The sequence below is a fragment of the Marmota monax genome, unplaced genomic scaffold (genome assembly GCF_021218885.2).
Source record: "Marmota monax isolate L192 unplaced genomic scaffold, Marmota_monax_Labrador192_F-V1.1 WCK01_AAM20220418_F8-fsc00075, whole genome shotgun sequence".
Taxonomy (NCBI): domain Eukaryota; kingdom Metazoa; phylum Chordata; class Mammalia; order Rodentia; family Sciuridae; genus Marmota; species Marmota monax.
In genome coordinates, this window is record NW_026694772.1 from 9,238,673 (window position 1) to 9,262,903 (window position 24,231).

At 39.1% G+C, this 24,231-nt stretch overlaps 1 protein-coding gene across 1 annotated transcript in view; it reads left to right on the forward strand.

The window, feature by feature from the left end:
* The first annotated feature begins 5,184 nt into the window (after positions 1–5,184).
* Positions 5,185–24,231, forward strand: part of Klhl15 (kelch like family member 15) — a 43,720-nt gene continuing 24,673 nt past the window's right edge. Inside the window, exon 1 of the mRNA XM_046425319.2 lies at positions 5,185–5,659. The gene's annotated coding sequence lies outside the window, so the exon portion shown is untranslated. The remainder of the gene's footprint in view (positions 5,660–24,231) is intronic.

The following is a 24,231-nucleotide window of genomic DNA, read 5'->3' on the forward strand; positions in this document are numbered from 1 at the left end:
CCCTTTGCAGATTATTTTTGTTTTCTTTTATCTTTGCCCCCATACCCTTTTGAATGTTTGGGGATTTGTATTCCCCCAGCTGGGTCCAGGGGAATAGATTGGGCCTCAAGAGATTGGAGAAGAGAGGAGATGGGAGAAATAACTGATGAACTTAAGGGTTCCCATAAAATGACTACAGATATGACTTAGGAATGACCAGTGAGGAAATACCTGTGTAGGAATTTCTAGAAGCCATGATCCGTTCATTTATTTTTGGTACTGGGTATTGAACCTAAGGGCATCTAACCACTGAGACACATTCCCAGCCCTTTTTGCTTTTTATTTTGAGACAGGATCTCACAAAGTTGCTTTGGACCTCGTTGAGTTGTTGAGGCTGGTCTCAAACTTGCCATCCTCCTACCTCAGACTTCGGAGCCACTGGGACTACAGGCATGTACTACCACACCCAGGTGCCATAACCTGTTTAGAGATTAAAGTTTCTGTGTGATTGCTTTATGTTTCTGATTTGCCTAAGAAAGTGGGTTAGGTTCATGAGTTAAGAAGGAGTGGATAGAAAGAAGTGGAGAGGTGGTAGTAGACCAGAGGCCAGAGGAAATAGAAGAGAAGCCAAGACATGCAAGTCCAAGTGAGAGGCAAGCAGCAATGAGCAAGATGTTTAAGCACTAGCCAGGAATCTTCCAACATTTATAAAGATACCAATTTCCTATTAGTCATACAGCATAAGGGCTCAGATTATTTATTTACTTACTGTTTCTAGGGATCGAACCCAGGACCACTGAGCTATACTCTCAGCCCCTAAGTTATTTTATTTGGCTATTAAAACAATGAAGTTAAAAGGCTGAAGATTTTTGGGATCCTCAGATTGTGTTTTGAATGTTCCATCTGGGATAGGAAGCAAAATATGTTTAGGACCTCAGCAACCATCATGTTAAAATATGTTGGTGTCTACAGCTTGGTGTGGATCTGTAGAAGTTAGTACTGATTTAGGAGAAACCAGTGGTCCCTGAGGGACAAAGATGGACTGGGTCCCACAAGCTGCCTTAAAATTTCTGAACAGCTATTACAGATATCACTCTAATTTGCAAAGACTAGGTGGCAGTTAGTTACCTGAAAAGTTATTATCACAACAACTACCATTGACTGGATTTCTGAAAAGCCTCACCCCTCATCCCCCTCAATATTGGGAATTGAACCCAGAGGCACTCAACCACTGAGCTACGCCTTAGGCTCTTTATATTTTTTGTTTTGTGACAGGGTCTTGCTATGTTGCAGTGACTGGCCTTGCAGTAATCCTCCTGCCTCAATCTCCAAAGTCACTAACTACTCAGTGTGCCACTCAGTGTGGATATAGTGCCTGAATGTAAAACACAAAACAAGCCGGGCATAGTGGTGCATGCCTACAATCCCAGCAACTCTGGAGAGTGAGACAAGAGGACTGCAAGTTCGAGGCCAAGATCAGCAACTTAGTCTCAAAATAAAAAGTACAAAGGGCTGGGTAGCTCAGTGATAAAATATCCCTGGGTTAAGTTCCCAGTACCCTCCCCCACAGAAACACCCCCACAAAACAAAATAACAAAATAAAGGAGGAAGGATGAGGTAATACAGTATCCTAAATCTTCAGAACCCTTGTTAGAAACTTCCCAGATCTATCACCACTTCCAGGCCCAAGCCTTTAGCATGCCTCAGGACATCAAACTTCAATGCAGTCTAAATAGCAATTGAGGAATGCTTATTCTCAAATTCTTAGACTGGAGAACTAAGAAAAGACAGCTTTCCATGGAAGCTCTCAAGGTATTTGGGAACTTGCATTACATTTAACAAACAGTTGGTAAGAAAGGTACAGTTATATGCTGCATAAGGACATTACCGACCACAGGTATGATGATGGTCTCATAAGATTATGATGGAGCTGAAAAATTCCTGTTGCCTAGTGATGTCATTACCATCTTAACATGGTAGCACAATGCATTATTCACATATTTGTGGTGATATTGCAGTAAATAAACCTACTGCACTAGTAATGTGAAAGTATAGCACATACAATGATGTATAGCACATAATACTTAATATAAGATAATATACCCATTACTGGTTTATGTAATTATATGTTTTTTAATTATTTTAGAGTGTACTCCTTCTACTTATAAAAAAAAGTTTACTATAAAACATTATGCCATGTTACACCATCAGTAACCTTGTATATCTTATTTTTTTTTAAGAGAGAGTGAGAGACAGACAGAGAGAATTTTTTTTTTAATATTTATTTTTTAGTTTTTGGCGGACACAACATCTTTGTTTGTATGTGGTGCTGAGGATCGAACCCGGGCTGCACGCATGCCAGGCGAGCGCGCTACCGCTTGAGCCACATCCCCAACCCTCATCTTATGTTTACTTCATCTCGAGTGCATCAAGAGGCCACATCAAGTGAGTGACCTGTATTATCTAGGTTTGTGTAAGTACACTCTGATGTTCTCACAACAATGAAATTGCCTGTGGATGCATTTCTCAGGAATCACTGTTGTTAAGCAACCCTGAGTTAATTGGAGACAGGAATTACTGTGGAAAGCTTTAATTTATTTAGATGGGGAGTTACTTTCTTTGGTATTGTAGGAGCAAAATGTCTTCTTAATGTATATACATGATATAGACCCTTCTGTATATATATGATAGCACTACTTTTTTTTTATATAGTGAGGGCTGAGGGTATAACTAAGTAGCAGAGTACTTGCCTAGCATGCAGGAGACCCTGAGTTCAATCACCAGCACTAAAAAAAACCATCATGGATTAAATGTAATTTTGGGGGGGGGTTCTATATAGCAAATATATAGATCGATTGAAAGCACAGTTTCAGAAACAGTAAATCACCTCCACCCCCAACAAAAGCCAAAATTTGGACATAAAATGTCATGAGATCACAAAATGCTGTAAGTGATCACAATGCCTTATGATATCACTAGCTGTACATATACATGCTATATAGGACACGGAAATATTTCAATTCCTATTTGAATCAGGAACTGAAGCCTCTAGACAGGTCAATGCCACATAGTAATGTAAAGCTCAAAATGCATGTCTCGGGGCTGGAGTTGTGGCTCAGTGGTAGAGTATTTGCTTCACCCTTATGAGGCACTGGGTTGGATCCTCAGCACCACGTAAAAATAAATAAATAAAATAAAGGTATTGTGTCCATCTACAACTAAAAATATTTTTAAAATGCATGTCTGTTAGCTAATGTACAAAAGTAAAAGTTCAGCATTTCTTCTTCTTCTTTTTTTTTTTGTACCAGGAATTGAACTCACAGGCATGTAACCACTGAGCCACATACCCAGCCCCTTTTAAAATATTTTATTAGAAACAGGGTCTCACTGAGTTGCTTAGGGCCTCATTAAATTGCTGAGGCTGGCTTTGAACTTGCGATCAACCTGCATCAGCCTCCCAAACTGCTGGGATTACATGCATGTGCCACCACCCCCAGCAAAAGTTCAGCACTTTTAAATGTCCATGAATAATGTAGGAAAATTAATATGTTAAAAAGTTGAATGTGTGCAATTTTTAAGTTTATTTTAGGGTTTAAAATTTTTGTTTTTTAAGGTGATAAATTCTAAGGTAATTTGTTATGTGGTAATAGATACAAATACATTAAGCAAGTATTTTTAAATAGTGAACATAAAGATGTTAAAGGAGCTATTGGAAAAGATGGAAGTGTGAACAACTTGAGGATTCAGTCTAGTTTTTTTAAAGATTGCTTTATAGTTTAAGCCAGAAAAGGAAAGCTTATCTCTTTATTTCCAAAAGATTAAAATGATTCTCTATTTTTCCCACGATGTACTTTACTTCAGCAAAACAGTACACCGTGTTATTTTAGCCTCTCGGGAAACATGGCATGTTCAAGTTTGCTAGAAAGAGATAATGATCGCTTTTCTCCATACATCTCATGGAAAGTTTATCGGGATATTGGTCTAGAGAGAAAATGGCGGCGGGGGGTGTGGACGGGTTGGGGGAACCGAATACCTCAGTTTAAGATCAGAAATGGGCAATGGATGACCTAATTTAAAGTTGTTAGAACCACAGGCCTCCAACTGTGTATTTGTCATCTACATTTTCTCCTTAGAGATTTCGTTAAAAATTTACAAAAGTCCTATAGTATCGTTTTGCATTCTTAAATCAAGATGCTTAAAAAGCATTAGCTGAAATTCTATAGCTCATTAGTTAAAAGTGAATAACAAAAATCTCACTGCCTTCTGAATGCTCGTTCTTATTTTCTTACGAACAGAACAGTATTTTAGATCCAGCATTTCTCCGTGTGGTGCAGATAAGCCATTTTCTACCTCTGGGAAAATTTATTTCTGAAACGTGTAATTGCTGTGCAATAAGCCAAGTGGAACAGTGACGCAATAATCTACTGCAAGTTGCCTTACAAAAAATGATGTCATTTGGCGCAGATCTAGTCACTTTTAAACAGGTAGCTATGGCAAGGCTTCCTCCACGTTGTTTCGGATTCCCCCACCCCGATCGTGTGCAAGATGCAAAAATACATTTTAAGGGCCTCCAAGCCCATAACTTATGCACCGCAGTGGCTAAGGGTCCACCGCTCCTGTAGGCAGGGAGGGACTGTTGCTAGGGGACGTGCACAACCTAGCGTCTCCAGCCTCGACGGCGGCGCTACCGGGGAACGCCGCATGTGCTCGTGGCCGCAGCTCCAGGCTGTCTCTCTTCCTCGGTGGGGCCCTGCTGCCGCGCCTGGCCAGCGGTGGGGATGCGGGACGCCGCCGGCGCGGGACAGCCCTCCCCCACCCGGTTCCCACACTAGCTCCCGCTCCCGTGGCGCCGGAAGTGACGCGCGCTAGGCTGAAAAATGGCGGCATTGGCGCTCGACCAGGGGGAAGGTAAACACCCTCCAGGCCGCGCGCTGGCCCCCTCAGGGCCCCTGCTGGCGCCCCGAGGGGGGCCTTCAGGGCCTGCTCTCCACCCGCTGGCTTCACACCCTCCTCCCTCTCTCCTAGCTCGGCGGGCTTCCGCTTAGAGACGGTGGCGCACGGGGCCCCCTGCAGGCCGGCCCCGCCTCCCTGGGCGGGCCCCGGGCGGCTCCCGCGGCCCACAGGGGGCGCGAGGCCCGGAGAGGCCCCTGGCTCGTGGCCCCGCACGCCCCGCCCCTTTCCCGCCCCTTTCCCGCCTTCCTCCACCCCCGGCGTGGGTGATCCTGAGGCTCGGCGCGCTTCGGGGCAGAAGCCCGGAGACGCCGTCGTCGACTCCGCCACCGTTGACTCTTCTCTTGCTGTCCACTGCCCCTCAGCCCCTTCCCCCGCTCGTGGCCCCAAGTCGGCCCTCCCGCTGAGCCCCGTTGGGCCCTGCGAGGCCCTCCGGCGTTGGCAAGGCCGGCTCCGGCCCCGACGCCGTGCAGCCTTGCGCCTAGCCGGACTGTCTGGACTCGCGACTCAGTGCTGTCTTCTTTCCCAGGACTGGTTCCGAGGGGGCCGCAGGCACGCAGACTCGCCGCCCGCCGGAGCGCTCCTGCCCGGCCCGGGAGCGGCCCCTTGTAAACGTTGGAGGAGCTTGTCGAGTGCCGTCCCGGCGCCCGACCGCCCACCGTTCGGCCCGCTGGCCCGCTTCTTCCTGATGCAGACTGCCGTCCACTAGAGGCTGGACAGGACCCCCGAGGTGCGTAGCCGCCCCTGGCCGCCGGCCTGCGGAGCCCGGGCTTCTCCCGCGGCCCCGAGCAAGGCGCGGATTCCGTGGCCCTCTGTACAGATCGAGTCAAACATTTGGTAGACGCCGGGACCTAATTTGTCTATGAGTTGACTTAAATTGTTTGAAATGTAATTTTTTTTTTCAGAGAGAGAGAGAAAAAAAAGGAAGAAGAATAATTCAGCCATTTTTTGCAGCACACAGCTGCAGGTACCATGATTATTTCCCCCCTAACCCGTTCCTTCCCTTTAAAAATTCTATTTACGCCTGAAATAGAACTATGCCAAATGTGAGGCATAAAACGTGGAATGGGAAGGTCTGGGTTCGACTGGGTAACTGAGAAAATCGCGTGTTGAGCCTCGCTTGGTTTCTTATATATGAAATCTAGCCAGTAATACCCACATCATAGGGTAGGAAGGACTATATGAGGTCATATATGTGAAAATAATCTATAGCTGTTAAGTGTTGTAAAAACGTAAGGCCATTTTTTAAGTAACCTTTGCCAGAGTGGTTAATGTTGTAGAGGCTAACTGTTGCTGCCTCTTTATTTCTATATTATAAGTATAAGCAAATAAGTATGGAATAGAAAAGCAGTGCATAGAATCCATAGATATATAATAGTCACGTTGCTTGGCTTTCCTCCTACTAAACGCTAACTGCTTATTTAAATAACGGTATTCTTTAATTCAAATTTAATGTTACTGTAGGGCTTTGCTTTTCATCATCTTAGGCCGCTGAGGCCCCTATTCTTACTCAGAATATTTATTAACACCTTGCGTTTGTTTAGTCTTTTATGTTTTCTGAATTTGTCTTCTTTTGTTAATGTGATTAAATTTTAATTTAGAAAATGCTTTTTAAATGTATATGCCCTGATTTTAATGTCTGTTTTTCATATCTAGAGAACAGGATGCCTGAATACCTCTACCCATTTGAAAATTGTTTTTGAAGAGCTTATAAATGCATTCATGTTTCTGTGATTCTTAATAGATCTAAAAATGTAGAGAAAATTTCAGCTTTTTGACACTTAATGTAATATTTATGCAATTTTTCATTTTTAATAACCACAACACTTAGTAGGTGCTTCAAGTTACTATCAGTGATGAAGGATGTTAATTTCTTCTCTCTACTGCTGATTAATTTGGAGAAAACATAGAATAGTAAATATTTGTGGTTTAAAAATTAAATTTATTTGCCAGAATTTGTATGTGTAACAGATCAGTGTGGAATCATACTTACTTGGCACATCAAAAACGTAGTATGGGTTGGCTTAAAAATGGTCCACAAAAAGTGAAGAAGCTTTTTTGGGGTATATTATTTTTAGCTAACAAATGGTTTTCTGAGTAGTTACATGTTTTATTAGATTTATAATTCTCTAGTTCAATATCAGTTGTCTTCCAGGATATGCTTTTGTGTTTTGTAAAAAGGCAGAATAATAAGGCAGGATTAAAATTGCAAGAGGAAGAACCTACTTTAAAGTGGTTGTTTTTATACATTGGCCTTATCTCTTGTCCTGAAGATAAAATTTTGACAAATCACTGCTTTATTGGGAATTTCAGGATTTGACCTCTGTCTTGATTTGGGTTATCTAGGGCTAAAATCTTGGAACCAGGGCTGGCTTGGTTTCATGGGTGTTCAGAAGGAACCCATACTTGTTTTAAAAACTTGCATGTAAAACTGGCATTGTACAATGTAAAGGTGAATGGTAAAATTCATACTAATTTAAATTTTTAATTTTTCTTAGAGTGACATAAAACAGCAAATAAAAACATCGTGACAAGTCAAGAGACTGAAGAAAGGAAAAAGCTTTATATTTTAGTACCTTTAACAACATTTTTTCCCCTGCTTTTGAACAAGGCCCCCCTCCCACAAATGATATTGCTGGCTCATTGTCAAGTTTGGCCTTTCCCATTGCAAATGTTTTGAGAGTGAATAGCTTAACTGTGAGGAAAATGAACCTTTAGTTTGGAGAGGAGTGTGTGTGGATTAATTTATTAGCATATATTTCATTTCAGTCAGAATGCTGTAGCTCCTGTGGGTTTTTTTTTTTAATTGAAGAGCAATGAAAAAGAGTCATTGATGAGACAGTGTAGAATAGTGGTTAATCAGGAAGGCTCTGAAGTCAGGGAGACCCCAGCTCCACAACTGATTAATAATCATAGTCTTGGCAAGTTACTTAACCTCTGAGCTTTGATTTTTCTCATCTTTGAATCAGTAATGGTTATAGAACATGGAGGGTTGTAAGGTTTAAATTTATCTATTCATCCAAGTATTTATCAAGCACTTCTTAATGTGCTGAGCACTGTTCTAGATGCTGTGGATACATCAGTCAGTGAAACAAAAAATATTATTATATTTTTTTGTAGTACTGAGGATTTTTTGTATGCTAGTGAAGCACTCTACTACTGAGATACATCTCCAGCCCTTTTTTAAAACTTTATTTTGAGACAGGATCTGGCTGAGTTGACTAGGCTAGCCTCAGCCTCCTGAGTAGCTGAGATTATAGGTGTGCACCACTATGCCAGGTGAACAACAAAGATATTTGAAGCAAAAAGTTAATACATAAAATAGCTAGCCTACCCCACCATACTGTGGAGAAAAATAAAGCAAAGACGATGGGGATTATCTGGTAGATAGGTTGGGTCAGGTTTCGAAATTGTAAGAGCGTATTTGGGGAAATGACACTGAAGTAAAGATCTGAAGGGAGAGGTAAGTATCTGGATAGAGTGATCCAGGCAGCAGGAACAGCAAGAGGCCTTAAGGTGTGAGTGTGGCTGTTTTTCAAGAAATAGCAGCAATAGGGAGTAGAATAAAAGGGTGTTATTGCTATTTTTGGATTTTAGGAATTATTGGAAGAACTCTCATAGGTCATCTCTGTCATGACTATATTGTATTGCTGTGGGTCCAAAATGGAAGACCTGTTTGGAATTAGAAATTTTAACTTTGCACTTTTTTTTTTTGGTAGTCTTGGGGATGGAATCCAAGTCCTTGCATATACTGGGAAAGCACTCAACCACTGAGCTATATCCCCAGCCCAGAAATTTTAACTTTGGAATAAAGAAGCTAGAAGCAGGGCGTGGTGGTGCATGCCTATAATCTCAGCAGCTGGAGGGGCTGAGGCAGGAGGATTTCAAGTTCAAGACCAGCTTTAGTAATTTAGTGAGCCCCTAAGAAACTCAGCGAGACCCTGACTCTAAAATAGAAAAAAGAGCTGGGCATGGGACTCAATGGTTAAGTACCCCTGGGTTCAATCAATCCTCTATACCAAAAAAAAAAAAACCTAGAAAAGGCAAAGTGTGTTCTCAGTTTTCTCTTTTTTAATATAAAAGATTCTTAAAGCTCATCTGGCTGAATCATTGAAGCAAGTAAAAAGAGATAGAAAAATTATCCTTTGTCCTTGATAAGATCTTTGAATTTAGTTAATGATTCTACATCATGGGCTTTAAAAATTTGCAGGAAGTAAGAACAGATAGAAAAATTATCCTTTGTCCTTGATAAGATCTTCAAATTTAGTTAATGATTCTGCATTGTGGACTTTAAAAAAATTTAGGAAATCTGTAACATCAAGACCTTACAAAGATTTAGTTTTGTTGTATAATTTTCTGAGAGAACTAACATGCTGACATTATAGGATCTGTGATTTCATGTTAGAATATAACTTAGAAGATTTGGGGGTTTTTTCACCAATAGAGGCTTTTCCTAGAATTCTCACTGGATCCAGTCTCTAAAGGTTAGGAAAGCTCTTTTCCATGACATCGCTTTTGGACTACTTCTACTTGTAGTGAGGAATAAGCAGAAGAGCATTAAAGTCTTCTGATGAAAAATAGCATTGAAGCAGGGGTTTTTTTTTGTTAGAAGTTTTCTTGTATTACAGGATAACTAAATGCTTACGCATACCTGAAATGTGAAATAATTTGGTTACTGGGTGCCAGCCTAGAGGCCTCAGAACCTTTTTTTTTTTTTTTTGGGCGGGGTACTCTGGGGATTGAACCCAGGAGCACTTTACCACTGAGTTACATCCTCAGTCCTTTTTTGTTTATCTTGAGAAAGCTGAGGCTGGCTTTGAACTTGGGATCCTCCTGCCTCAGCCTCCTGAATGACTGGAATTACAGGCATGCCCCACTGTGCCCAGCTCAGAAACTTCTTAATAGTGTAGTTAAATGGTCATTTGCAATTTGATACTGAGTTATAAAACTATTTCTTACAAAAGAGTTTCCAGTATCAAACAAAATTATACAGTCCTCTTCCCATATTAAACTGAGTTGTTTCTTAGTTTGAGCAGTGTATCTGAGGGCAAAATCACTGCTAGAAAAGTCTTTAAATTTTTTCTTTTCTTTTAGACTTGTACATTGGTAAGTTGCCTTAAAGATTGTTAAACTTGGGCTGGGGATGTGGCTCAGTGGTGGAGCACTTACCTAGTATGTGTGAGGTACTGGATTTGATCTGCAGCACTACATAAAAATAAATACACAAAAAAAGGTATTGTGTCCATCTATAATTTATATATATATACACACTTAAAGATATTGTTAAATTTAAAATTACTTTGTAGCTTATAGAAATTGGGAAAATATTATGATTCAGAAATTTTGTTTTTATGCATAGTAAGTCTTGCATTCTTTTTATTGTTGTTGTTGTTTGGTATTGCGCTTAACAACTGAGCCACATTCCCAGCCCATTTTATTTATTTATTTATTTATTTATTATTTATTTATTTTTAATTGGTTGTTCAAAACATTACAAAGCTCTTGACATATCATATTTCATACATTTGATTCAGGTGGGTTTTGAACTCCCAATTTTACCCCAAATACAGATTGCAGAATCACATCGGTTACACATCTACATTTTTACATAATGCCCTATTAGTAACTGTTGTATTCTGCTACCTTTCCTATCCTCTACTATCTCCCCTCCCCTCCCCTCCCATCTTCTCTCTCTACCCCATCTACTGTAATTCATTTCTCTCCTTGTTTATTTTCCCATTCCCCTCACAACCTCTTATATGTAATTTTGTATAACAATGAGGATCTCCCTCCATTACCATGCAATTTCCCTTTTCTCTCCCTTTCCCTCCCACCTCATGTATCTGTTTAATGTTATATACTTTATAGTTCAAAAGTGATGTCATGTATGTGTGTGTGTGTGTGTGTGTGTGTGTGTGTATATATATATATATATATATATATATATATATATATAGTACTGGGAATTGAACTCAGGGGCACTCAACCACTGAGCCACATCCCCAGCCCTATATCGTATTTTATTTAGAAACAGGGTCTCAGTTGCTTAGTACCTCGCCATTGCTGAGGCTGTCTTTGAAGTCAGGATCCTCCTGTCTGAGCCTCCTGAGCTGCTGGGATTACAAGCATGTGCCACTGTGCCCTCCCATTTTATATTTTATTTAGAGACAGAGTCTCGCTAAGTTGCTTGGAGCCTTGCTAAATAGTTGAGGCTGGCTTTGAACTTGTGGACCTTCTGTCTCGGCCTCAGTTGGGATTACAGGCATGTGCCACAGTGCCTAGCTTGCATTCTCTCTCTTTGTTTTTTTTTTTTTTAATATTTTTTAGATATCAATGGACCTTTATTTTATTTATTTATATGTGGTGCTGAGAATTGAACTCAGTGCCTCACACACACTAGGCAAGCACTCTACCACTGAGCTACGACCCTAGTCCCTTGCATTCTTTTTTTTTTTTTTAATATTGCAAGTATGGCATTTTCTGTGTAGTCATCAAATTTGGTAGAACAATTTGAGGATGAAGGTAGTATAACACTATTTAAATTTTTCATTGAGGATAAGCATATTAATCTCTGAGGATCTAGCTTTTGTACCGTAGCAGTCTTTTCTTTTTGGGGGGTACTGGGAATTTGAACTCCGGGGCAGTCAACCTCTGAGCCACATCCCCAGCCCTATTTTGTATTTTTATTTAGAGACAGGGTCTCACTGAGTTGCTTAGCACCTCACCTTTGCTGAGGCTGGCTTTGAACTCATGATCCTCCTGCCTCAACCTCCAGAGCTGCTGGGATTACAGGCGTGCACCACTGTGCCCAGCTAAGCTTTTGTATTGAATAGCTTAGGGTTTTGTATGCATTTTCAGGTAGCTCTGGGAGGGATGGGAGAGTGATAAATTACTGCTTATGGCATAAGTATGGAGGGTTAGTTAATTTGGAAATATCTTCTATTTAATTGCTCAGAATTTTGCCTTCAAATCAGAATGGTAGCCTTCTAACTGAAAAGGAAGCATTTAATTTCTTTGCCTTTAATTTCCTCTTTACCCCCACCAGACTTCTTTCTTTACTGCTCACAAGAGAGTTTGAACTGTTAGAAATTTCTGTGGTATAAATAGCAGTAATAGTCTTCCAAGGCAGAGGTAGGAAGAGGTTGGGGTGTGTGTGTGTGTGTGTGTGTGTGTGTGGTCACTTATCTCTTATCACACCTTCAGTGGTACTCAAACTTTTTGGTCCCAGAACCTTTTATACTCTTAAAAATCATTGGGATCCTAAAGAACTTTGGTTTATGTGGGTTGTATTGATTTATACAGAAATTGAAGCTAGGAAATTGAAACACACTTATTTGTAATTCATTTTGAAAAATAACCCATTAAATATGGTTGCTTAAATCACATTTTTAGCTATTTATTTTTTAAAATTATTTTTTTAAATTACCAAAATGTTTTTGTTGTTGAGGATTGAACTCAGAGGCACTCAACCACTGAGACACATCCCTAGATCTTTTTATATTTTGAGACAGGGTCTTGCTGAGTTGCTTAGGGCCTTTGCTAAGTTGCTGAGGTTGGCTTTGAACTCAAATCCTCTTGCCTCAGCCTCCTGAGCCACTGGGATTACAGGTGTATACCATCGTGCCCAGTACATTTTTTATTAAAATAACTCTTCCAAATTAAGAACATAATGAGAAAAGTACAATTAGGCAAGTCTCTTTAATGTCTGATTTAATAAAAGACAACTGCTCATCAGCTTCTGCATTTCCATCATGAGTAAATTTCTGGAGATTAGTTCTGTGAGAGAACAAAGGAAAAGACAATTTAAAAAAATTATTTTTTTAGTAGTTGGGTACAATACATTTATTTATTTACTTATTTTTATGTGGTGCTGAGGATTGAACCCAAGGCCTCATGTATGCTAGGTGAGTGCTCTACTGCTGAGCCACAACTCCAGCCCTGAAAGAGACAATTTTAAAAAATTATATTGAAAATAATTTTGACCTTGGGGAGCCCTTTTAGGGGACTAGACTCCCAGTTCTCCCTGAACCATAGTTGGAGAATTGCTGTACTAATCATTCCTATGCACAGAAATATGAGATTTACTTTCCTTTTATAAATTAAAAGATTCTTTTTGCAGTGCTGGGAATCAAACCAGTCTTCTGCATGCTAGGAAAGCACTCTACTACTACTAAGCTATACCCTCAGTCCCTCTTTTCTTTTGTCATTGTCATGGTGATGAAATAAGACAAACTCTTCAATATTTCTTTCTTAGTAGTAAAAGTATGTGTTGTAGTTTAGTCTACTTTAGGATCATTCCCCTTTTGAAAAAAAAAAAAAAAACAACTTCCATTTAAAATTCTGAAGGCCAAGTGTAGAGATGTACATGTTAGGTTTATGAACCATAATTTCCCTTAGTCTGATGATATGTTTTGAAAAGTGAGGATACAGGGCTGGGGATGTGGCTCAAGCGGTAGCGCGCTCGCCTGGCATGCGTGCGGCCCGGGTTCAATCCTCAGCACCACATACAAACAAAGATGTTGTGTCTGCCGAAAACTAAAAAATGAATAAATACTAAAAAAAAAAAAAAAAAAAGAAAAAGAAAAGTGAGGATACAGAACATTAAACATTTTGTATGTAAATATCTTTTTTTGAAGATGCTAATGAATTTTTCCCCAGCTTTCAAATAACTTATAGAATTATTATAGAATTATTTGAGTTTTATGTTAATTTTATAATGATTAGTTTCTCCCTTAAGTTGGTATAATTTTGTGTTTAGAGAGTTCTTAGGTATAAGATTTTAAGTATTTTTCTTTTTGTGTTCTTATATCGCCCTTTTTTCTACTTATTTTCAAACATGTGTTTTTGTATTATAGTTGTTTTTGTTCTTTTTTTGAAGCCTCACTCATTCTAAGTCTTCTTTTTCCCTTTTTAATAGCATCTAAGGTATGAATTGTGAACAAGTTGGTTTTGTTTAATGTGTTTATTTGTACGTTTGGTTGTTTGATGCCTTAAATATTGATGTTATAGATCAGTGCTGTCCCATTATAATATAATGCAAGTCACACATGCAATTTAAAATTTTCTCATAGCCAGTTTTCTAAACAGAAGAAACAGGTGAGATTAATTTATTTTAATCTATGTCCAAAATATTTCATTATATAATCAATATAAAATTTGTATAGGATACTTTTACATACTTTATTTGGTACTAAATCTTCAAAATACGATTCGTTTTATACTTAAAGCATTTCAATTTGGACTAGTCCCATCTCGAGTGATTGATAGTCTCATGGCTAGTGGCTTCTGAAACAGCATAGACTAACTTTGGTTAGGGCAGAAAAGCCTAAGGAGCCCATTAGTAAAACTAGAAAATCATACTTCCATGATCAGAACAAATGGAGACCAAAGCTGTTACAAAGTGATGTCCAGTGTTTTTGACTACCAGTACATTTCTTGGTATCTTATAAACCTGCATTGTGATAAACCCTAGAGAGGATTGGGGTCTGTACAGAAGAGATTGAGGGGTCTCAAGTCCCTCTGCTCTTGTCAGTGATAGGGAGAATTAGACAAGAGTTGGATCAAGGAAGCCAACATTGATGGACCAACATTGGGTGCCTTGCTCTGGACTAGATATTTAATTTGTGTTAATTCTTTTATCAGTACCCCAATTCAGTAAGATTATTATTATTCCTAATATAAGGATGGAAACCAAGATGAGGAATTTAACAAAATTTCAAATTTCTCAGGGTCACACAGGTGGTAAGTACTAGTAAATACTTTGATTTCAAAGATTTTTCTCTTTGACCACACCGTTTTGTATTTTTTATGAATCAAATTCTAGTCTTAATTCTTTTTATTTAAATGGTGCTGATGATCAAACCTAGGACCTCTCACATACTAGGCAATTGTTCTACCACTGAGCTATACCTCCAGCCCTTTAATTCTATTTATAATGAATTGTATGACTTTTACTAAAAAGTCATTTCTGCTGGGTGTGGTGGTGCATGCTTGTAATCCCAGGCACTCAGGAGGCTGAGGCAGCAGGATTACAAGTTTGAGGCCAGCCTCAGAAATTAATGAAGACTCAGTAACTTAGTGAGACCTTGTCTCAAAATAAAAAATAAAAGGGCTGGGGATATAGCTCAGTGGTAAAGCACCCCTGGGTTCAATCCCCAGTACCAAAAAAAATGTCATTTCACCTGTGAACCATAGTGTCTTTATCCAGTCACAGTTAGTCTTGGTCCTGAAAAGGTGGGCCATATTTAGAGAGGAGTTTCTCTGAAGTTAATTGGGTCAGGTTTATTATTTGCCCTCCAGCAGTACCAAGTGAGGGGACATAGCAATAAGCACTACCATGAGCCATACTAAGTGCTTTACATGTATTAACTCATTACCTCATAGCAACCCTATGAAGTACATTCTATTACTATTAGTATCTCCTTTTACAGGTGTTAACAGATGTTAGAGCACGGAGAAGCTAAGTAGCTTGCCCCAAGGTTACAAAGCTGATAGGCAGAACCAGTATTCAGTCTCTGCTGTGGGACTTCAGACCTGTACTGTGACTCACTACTTCACCAAAAGACTACATCGTGTTGGTCGGTTAATCACTGAATGTTTTATTGTTTTCTGCTTTGTACATGCTTCCCTTAAAAGTGTAAAATACAAGCTGGATGTGGTTGCACATACCTGTAATACCAGTGATTTGATAGGCTTAGGCAGGAGTTCAAGGTCAGCCTCAGCAATTTAGTGATACCCTGTCTCAAAATTTAAAAAAAAGGGTGGGGGGATACACTGCTGCTCTCTCATTGTAGTCTTACTGATAGGTGCACTAGGCTTTTCTGGTAGAAAAGAAGTTACAAATCAGCTATCAAAAATTGGTTTTAGAGGTTGATTGAGATCAGGTAAACTTTACAAATGCGTTGGTAAGACTTTAAAAGTAGCTATAGTTTATTTACTTTGCATATCTACTTAAGTGCATTGCATATATGTCAAGTTATGTAAAAAGTAGGAGAATAAATGAAAATTTTATGTCTCAAAAGTTTAGAGCTGGGTATGGTAATATGCGCCTGTAATCCCAGCTGCTTGGTAGGCTGAGGCAGGAGGATCACGAGTTCAAAGCCAGCCTTAGTGAGACCCTGTCTCAAAATAAAAAAGGGCTGGGGATGTGCCTCAGTGATTAAGTATCCAAGTACCATTGTGTTCAGTCCCTAGTATTGGGGGCTCTGTAGAGGACTTGACTAGCATGGGTGAAGCCCTGGGTTCAATCCCTAGTACTGGGAAAAGAAAAGAAAAAGTTAGAAAGCATCTCAATCTAATGCTCTTATTTTTATAGATGCAGAATGAAGGCCAAGAAAGTGTAAGTAACTTTAATCAAAGTAAAAATATCTCTGTTTTAAAATTTTTAGTTAGATCCTTGGTTTTAATAGGAAAAATCATCTGAGGTAGTAAAATGGGGGAATTTACTCTTAGGAATATGTCTCTCATAACCCAAGAGCAGACATAGACCTGTGTCTGGGGACTGGAAAATGAAGGTATTAAGGAGCACTCCCCATCCTCTCATCTTGGCTTTATTCGTTCTCATTTGGCTGTCTTTCTCTGATACTTAGCCCACATGGCAGGCAGAAGTGAGTACCCACAGCTGCTCTTTGACATGTTCCAGTTCCAGTTACACCCAGTCAGTGCAAGTCTGTCTCTTTTTCCCTTTTTTTTCTTTCTTCTCTCTCCTTCCCTAAATTCTAAATTCTTGACAAAGGGATGTTCATCTTGATTCATATTTCCCATCCTGGTCTGACCATATGGGACTAGGACCAGGATCAGGGAGTGGAAGCCTGCCTGCTAGGAATCCCCTTCAGTGGGCTTGGTGCCCAGGAGTCTGCCTCCACCCCTACTTCATTGCTTTATGATATTTTCACATAGTATCTGGAACTTGGATTGTTTTTTGAGGAAAGCCTAGTGTATCCTTTTATTTTTTGGTGTTGGGATTAAACCCAGAGCCTTGGGTATACTAAGTGCTCCTTCTGCCACTGAGCTGTATCTCTGACCCCTGTATCTCCTTTTTTTTTTAAATATTTTTTTAATTACAGGTGGATGCAATACCTTTATTTTTATGTGATGCTGAGGATCTAACTCAGTGCCTCACATGTGCTAGGCAAATGCTCTACCACTAAGCCACAACCCCAGCCCCCCACCACTCCTCATTTCTCCTTTTAAAAATTTCCTTTAGATAGAGTATTTTTTAGGAAGGTGAATATTAGCTTTCCAGATAATGATAACTGTTGGATAGAGAGGATTGCTTTCACTTGAAGTGAAATATATAGTATTTCAGGCACTGTCAAAATAACGAATTAATGAAACAGCACAGTCTACTCTCAAATATATGAATGCTGCTATTTACCCTTCTGTTATTAAATATTCATTGTCATTATATCTTGACAAACCAGAGTGATAATTTGTGACCATAATGACCCTGAGAAATATTGCAAAATGCCAGACGTTTCATCTAGTTTAATTTCTTATTTTTATTCTATTTTGAAAATTGATAATTAGCATGATATTGATAGCTCTCTACTAACCAGAATGTTTATTTATCCATACACCACACTATATGAGGTTCCTTTTGTTCATTTTTGTACATATGTTTTATTTCACTTGAAAAATTCTAAGCTCATTGGTTTTACTTTTAAAAATAACCCAGATGGGGTGGGGATGTGGCTCAAGCGGTAGCGCGCTCACCTGGCATGCGTGCGGCCCGGGTTCGATCCTCAGCACCACATACAAACAAAGATGTTGTGTCTGCCGAAAACTAAAATAAATAAATAAATATTAAAAATTCTCTCACTCTCTCTCTAAAAAAAAAAAACAAAACAGAGCTGGGTATGTAATCCCAGTGATTCAGGAGGCTGAGATAGTGGGATCACAAGTTCAAGGCTAGCCTCAGCAATTTATCCAAGCCCTAAATAATTTAGTGAGACCCTGACTCAGAATAAAATGTAAAATTAAAGGAAAAATAAATAAATAAAAAGGGCTGGAGAGCTGGGGATGTGACTCAATGGTTAAGTGCCCCTAGGTTCAATCTTCAGTAACCAAAATAAATAAGTAAAAATAATTCAGATAAACAAGGCCACATTGACAACTTGCTTTAATCTTGAATGTGTTAGTATAGTAGTTCTGACAAGCATTGTTGATATTGTCTAAAATATATTTTTCCAAATTATAGATAACACCCTCTTGTGTTTTATCTTTCCAAAATAAAATCACATAGTTTGTTTTTTTAAGATGGGGTCTTGCTTTAGGTAGCCCTAAAATGCCTGGGCTTAAGTGATCATCTCAGACTCTCAGGTAACTGGAACTATAGGCACAGACCACATGACTGGCTGAAATTATATAGTTCTTGATTAATGGAGTACTAATAAAATTTTTGATGTTAATTTCATTTTGTGCATACTTAGATAAGTAAACATTTAATGTGGTTTGAATCAATAGAACTTAGAGACAAACGGGGGTCAGTCATGGTGGTGCATACCTATAACCCCTGCTACTCAGGAGACTGAGGCAGGAGGATCACAAATTTGAGATCAGTCTAAGCAATTTAGCGAGATATTGTCTCAAAATTAAAAGTTAAATAATAAAAAAATTAAAAAGCCTTAGGATGGGCATGGTGGCACACAATTATAATCCCAGTGGCTCTGGAGGCTGAGGCACAAGGATTACAAGTTCAAAACCAGCCTCAGCAAAAAGCAAGGTGCTAAGCAACTCAGTGAGACCTGTCTCTAAATAAAATACAAAATAGAGATGGCGATGTGGCTCAATGGTCGAGTGCCCCTGAGTTCAATCCCCAGTAGCAAACAAAGCCTTTAGGATATAGCTCAATGGGAGAGTGCCTCCAGAGTTCAGTCTTCAATACTATAAGAAGCCACAAATGGAGAGAAGGAGGTACCTAGAATGCCTCTTGGTAAGATAGAGAATACAAAAGAAAAAAAATGGTTAAGGAGACGATAAAATTAGGATTCTGTTTATATGTTGTCTTTGAAGTAATAAAATGGGATCATCCCTTAAATAGGCACCCAGAAGTGTCTTCTAGGCAATCAATTAAACCTATATAGGGCTTGAGTATGGGTAGAGATTTGGACAGATTATTGAGGTATTGGTGAAAATAGGTCTTAGTAGAAGCCATGGGTTTAGCTAAGATCATTTAGGGAGGCACAATATTTAGATTAGAAAAGAGCAAGAACAGAATCATGGACAACACCAACATTTAAGGAAAACAAACCCATGAAGGATATTGAGAAATGAGCAGCCTAAGCATAGGAAGAGAAACAGGAGAATAATGTCATGGAACTGAGAGATGATCCAAGGTCATTAAGTACGCTACAGAAGGATCCAGAGAAATAGGGACTATGAAGTGACCATTGGATTTGGCAATTAGGGTCTTTTAAAGATTTTTTTTAATAAGCTTTAAGAAAACAACAATACACTCTGATTGCACATAGATTAAAACATGCAGATTGGCAGATAGGAAAGGACAAAAAGTAAAACTGCCTGATACTCTCCAAAGGTAATCATTTTTAACATTTTCAGCATAGTTTCTATTTAGACTTTTTTCTTAGTAAAAAGATGACCTTATACCGTGGTAACTGTTGATTAAATGGGTTGAAATGTCAAGAAGTTAAATGTCATAGACAACATATTGATCAAACAAAGTAGTAAGTGTAGTGATAACTTATGAGAGTAGAGGAGTGGTGCAATTAATGTGTTTATGGAAGCCAACTTTTCCCTCTCAGCAACTAAGGCTCAACCACATTCTGTGTATGGAGGGGGTTCCTGAATGATACATATCTCCATACTTACTGAAGAGCCTAACACAGAGAAATGCTTTTCTTTTAGTTAAGGATGAGGTATTGGTAATAGAGTGTTGAGATTAGTGGGAACAGCCTCCTAAAGAAGGAGGTAGAGCAGGTGAGAGCAGTCGACTGTGTTGTCTGTTGTTTCACTGGTCCATTCAAACACCCAGGAGAAAGAAAACTTGGGAGATTGGGTCTCAGCATTGCCACTTATGGGGATTCAGAGCCATAGATGTTGGCTGCCATATCCTTTGATTGCACTGTTCTAGGCTGGCATGGTCTGTGAATAGTGGTCCAGCAGATAGTTCAAACATGATTCCAGATCATGAGATGTTGCAGACAATGCTTTATAATTGGTATAGTATTCCAGAGATTTGTCAATATTGCTTGTCCTTATTTGGGATCATCTTTCATTGTACATCAGTGCACACCAATAGGGAATGCCCTCACAGCTATTCAAAGAAAAGAAAAGTCCATAGGCACTGAAGGTCTCCCCCCAAATTAAAGGATCAATCAACATAGTTTTGTTTTAGCAGGGAAGATAGGGAGGACAGGCAGAGGGGGAAAAGAAATGTAGATTCTGGGAAGAGAGTGACTGCTCTTATATGGGAAGGTCTAAGCTATAAGAGGATAGAGGTAAAGTTAAGAAATGATATATTAAGGCTGATGTTGTGGCTCAGTGGTAGAATGCTTGCCTTGCATGTGTGAGGCACTGGATTTGATCCTCAGCACCACATGAAAATAAAGATATTGTGTTCATCTACAACTTAAAAAAAAAGATATATCAAATGAAAAACATAGGAGGAAGGTTAAGTGGAAAGTTTAAGATTCCAGATGTGAGCCAGGTGCAGTAGCACACACCTGTAATCCCAGCAACTCAGGAGGCTGAGACAGGAGGATCTCAAGTTCCAGGCTAGCTTGGGCAACTTAGTAAGACCCTGTCTCAGAATGAAAAAGGATGGGGGGCTGGGGATGTGGCTCAAGCAGTAATGCGCTCGCCTGGCATGCGCGGGGCTCTAGGTTCGATCCTCAGAACCACATAAAAATAAAATAAAGATGTTGTGTCCACCGAAAATTGAAAAATAAAAAAGGATGGGGATATATGGCTCGGGTGGTAGAGAGCCCCTAGGTTCCATACCTAGTACTGAAGGAGAAAAAGTTCAGGTGTAGACCAGTTCTGCGTCAGGTCAAGTCTTAGAGATTTGGGAGTAGAGTGTGCAATGGAATTAGGGAGAATTTATGAGGTTGTTAAGAAGCTCTGACTCTTGTTTTTTTTTGTTGTTGTTGTTGTTGGACACAATACCTTTATTTCATCCATTTTTATGTGGTGCTAAGGATCAAACCCAGTGCCTCACATACTAGGTGAGTGCTGTACCGCTGAGCCACAACCCCAGCCCACTTTCAGTTTTCGAATGGGTTATCTTTGGTGAAAGTTGAATAGAAGCTGACTTAGGTGCCTGTGTATCAGTAAGTGGGACTGATTGATCAGGAGGTGTGTATATGATAAGTAACAAGGGGCAATAGAAGATGGATTTTTGTCTCATTGAAAGGCCAATTTTTAGGAAAAGGACAGATTTTTAAAAACCAAGAGAAATTTAGGCCTGTAAGCTATAGAAGAATTTATTTTTTTCTAAGATGGGAGAGGTTAGAAATAGGGGTAGAGGGCAGGAGGCTTGGCAGCTATGACTTTGAGAAAGACTATGTCATGTTGTTTAAGTCGTTATGTGGAGGGAACTTTATGGACCAATATGAGCATACAAGGAAGATTGTGTTCATTGAAGCAAGGTTCTACAGGGCAAAGTGGAAAGGGTTGAAAAGGCATTTGGGAATGGGGGAGGGGTGATTAGGGAGGAGAATGGGAGCTGTGTGATTCAAGTTAAGAACAGGATAAGGGGCTGGGGTTGTAGCTCAGTGGTGGAATGCCTCCCTAGCCATGTGTGAGGTGTTGGGTTTGATCCTCAGCATCACGTAAAAATAACTAGAAAAAAGGTATTGTGTCCATCTGCAACTTAAGAAAGAACAGGATAGGTGGGTAGAGCTTCATGTCTAAAGAAGAAAAATGCTTTATTAATAGTGTAATAGACTGAATGAATTTATTCTATTTCATTTAGATCTAAATTTTATTATTATTTTTTGTGATGCCGGGAGTTGAACCCAGAGGCTTGTACGTACTAAACACACACACTACTACTGAGCTACAGCCCCAGCCCTAGATCTAATTTTAACTATCTTAGCTTTATTTCTCTGATATGCAAAGATTATATATTCTCTGATATGCAAAGAGACACTGATGTCATGTATAGAGGAACAGAATCCTTATGTATAACTTATCCTTATGTATAATCCATATGTATAATTTAAGTATAAAAGCAATATATTTTTTGTTTGTAACCGTATTTATTTTGTGTGTGTGTATATATATATATTTATTTATTTTAAATAAGATCAATGAGGTAAGCAGAAAAGGAAAAGACATCTCTTGAAAACCTACTTACTTGGGGACATCATTTTTTTTAGTTGTTGATAGACCTTTATTTTATTTATTTATATGTGGTGCTGAGAATTGAATCCAGTGCCTCACACATGCAAGTGTGCTACCTCTGAGCCACAGCCCAGCCCCATCATTTTGCTTTTTTAATCTAAGCAAATACATGCATATTTATTTCATTTTTGAAGATAGTATAATGAAGACTCCTGCTTGTTTTTAGTCTAATATCTAATAAAATATTCTTTGTCAGAAAAGTTGATTGCTGCCATCATTCTTTATATGTGTGCGTGGAATTGAACCTAGGAGAGTTCTACCTCTGAGATACATTCCCAGTCCTTTTTTTCTTAATATTTATTTTTTAGTTGTAGTTGGACACAGTGCCTTTATTTATTTATTTTTTAGTTATAGATGGATACATAATATCTTTATTTTTATGTGGTGCTGAGGATCTAACCCAGTGCCTCACACATGCGAGGCAAGTGCTTTACCACTGAGTTCCAGCCCCAGCCCCAATACCTTTATTTTATTTATTTATTTTTATGTGGTACTGAGGATCGAATCCAGGGCCTCACATGTGCTAGGCGAGTACTGTCCACTGAGCCATAACCCCAGCCCCCCCCCCCCCCACAGTTCTTTTTAATAAAAATTGAGACCGGGTCTTGTTAAATTGTCTAGGTGGACTCTGAACTTGTGATCCTCCTGCCTCATTTTTTTTTTTTTTTTTTTTTTGGTACTAGAGATCGAACCTAGGGGTACTTAACCACTGAATCATACCCACAGTTCTTTTTTATTTTTTATTTTGAGACAGTATCTCACTAAGTTGCTTTTAGGTACTTGCTAAGTTGCTGATGCTGTCCTTGAACTTCTGATCCTCATGCCTTAGCCTCTGGAATTGCTGGGATTACAGGCGTGAGCCACCATGCCCGCTTTTACTATTATTATTAAATGTTATAGTAATCCGTTATAGGACTGCAACATATTTATTTAATAGTCTGTTGTTGAATTTTTTAAATATTGCTTTTGAAGGGTCTCACTGTGTTGCCCAGACAGATCCTTAGCTTATGGGTTCCAGTGACCTTCTTGCCTCAGCTGGGACTGCAGGCATGTGCCACTATACCCAGCTACTCTCTCTCTTTTTTTAATTATAAATAAGACTAGGTAGGTGAGGTGTTGCACACCTGTAATCCAAAGAAGCTCCCAGGGGCTTAGAAGGCTGAGGCAGGAGGATTGTGAGTTTGAAGCCAGCCTCAGCAAAAAGCGAGACACTAAGCAACTCCGTGAGACCCTGTCCCTAAATAAAATACAAAATAGGGCTGGGAATGTGGCACAGTGGTTGAGTGCCCTTGAGTTCAATCCCCAGTACCCATAAGTAAATAAATAAATAAGGCTAGAAAGACTATGTGTGTGTGTGTGTATATATATATATAAAATTTGACATATTTATCTGATTATTTTCTTTGGGTAAATTTCTTTTGCTATAATATCTTTTTTCCTCCAAATTTAATATTTGGCTATGAAATCCTTTTTGTGTTACTCACTTTGGAACATGTTTAAATTTATTTGATGAAGTCAGGTATGTTGGTACATGTCTGTAATCCCAGCTGCTGGAGAGGCTGAGAGAGGAGGATTGCAAATTCAAAGTCAGCCTCAGCAACTTAAGTAGGCCCTAAGCAACTTAGTGAAATCCTGTCTCAAGATAAAAAAATGAAAAGGGCTGGGGGATGTGGTTCAGTAGTTAAGTGCCCTGGGTTCAATCTTTGCTACCACCCCCTCAAAAAAAAAAAAAAAAAGAAAACAAAAGAAAAATTATTTGATAAGCAGTGTAAAGTTGATAGAATAGGTAAATATTGTTTATAAGTTAACAATTTACCACTGTTTGATAGATAACATCTGTAATGAATTATTTTCCTCTGGGAAACTGGAAACATTTGTCTTCATACCTTCAGATTTTCTTCTCCTAAAGGATTTTTACATCTAGGACTTAGGCAGTAG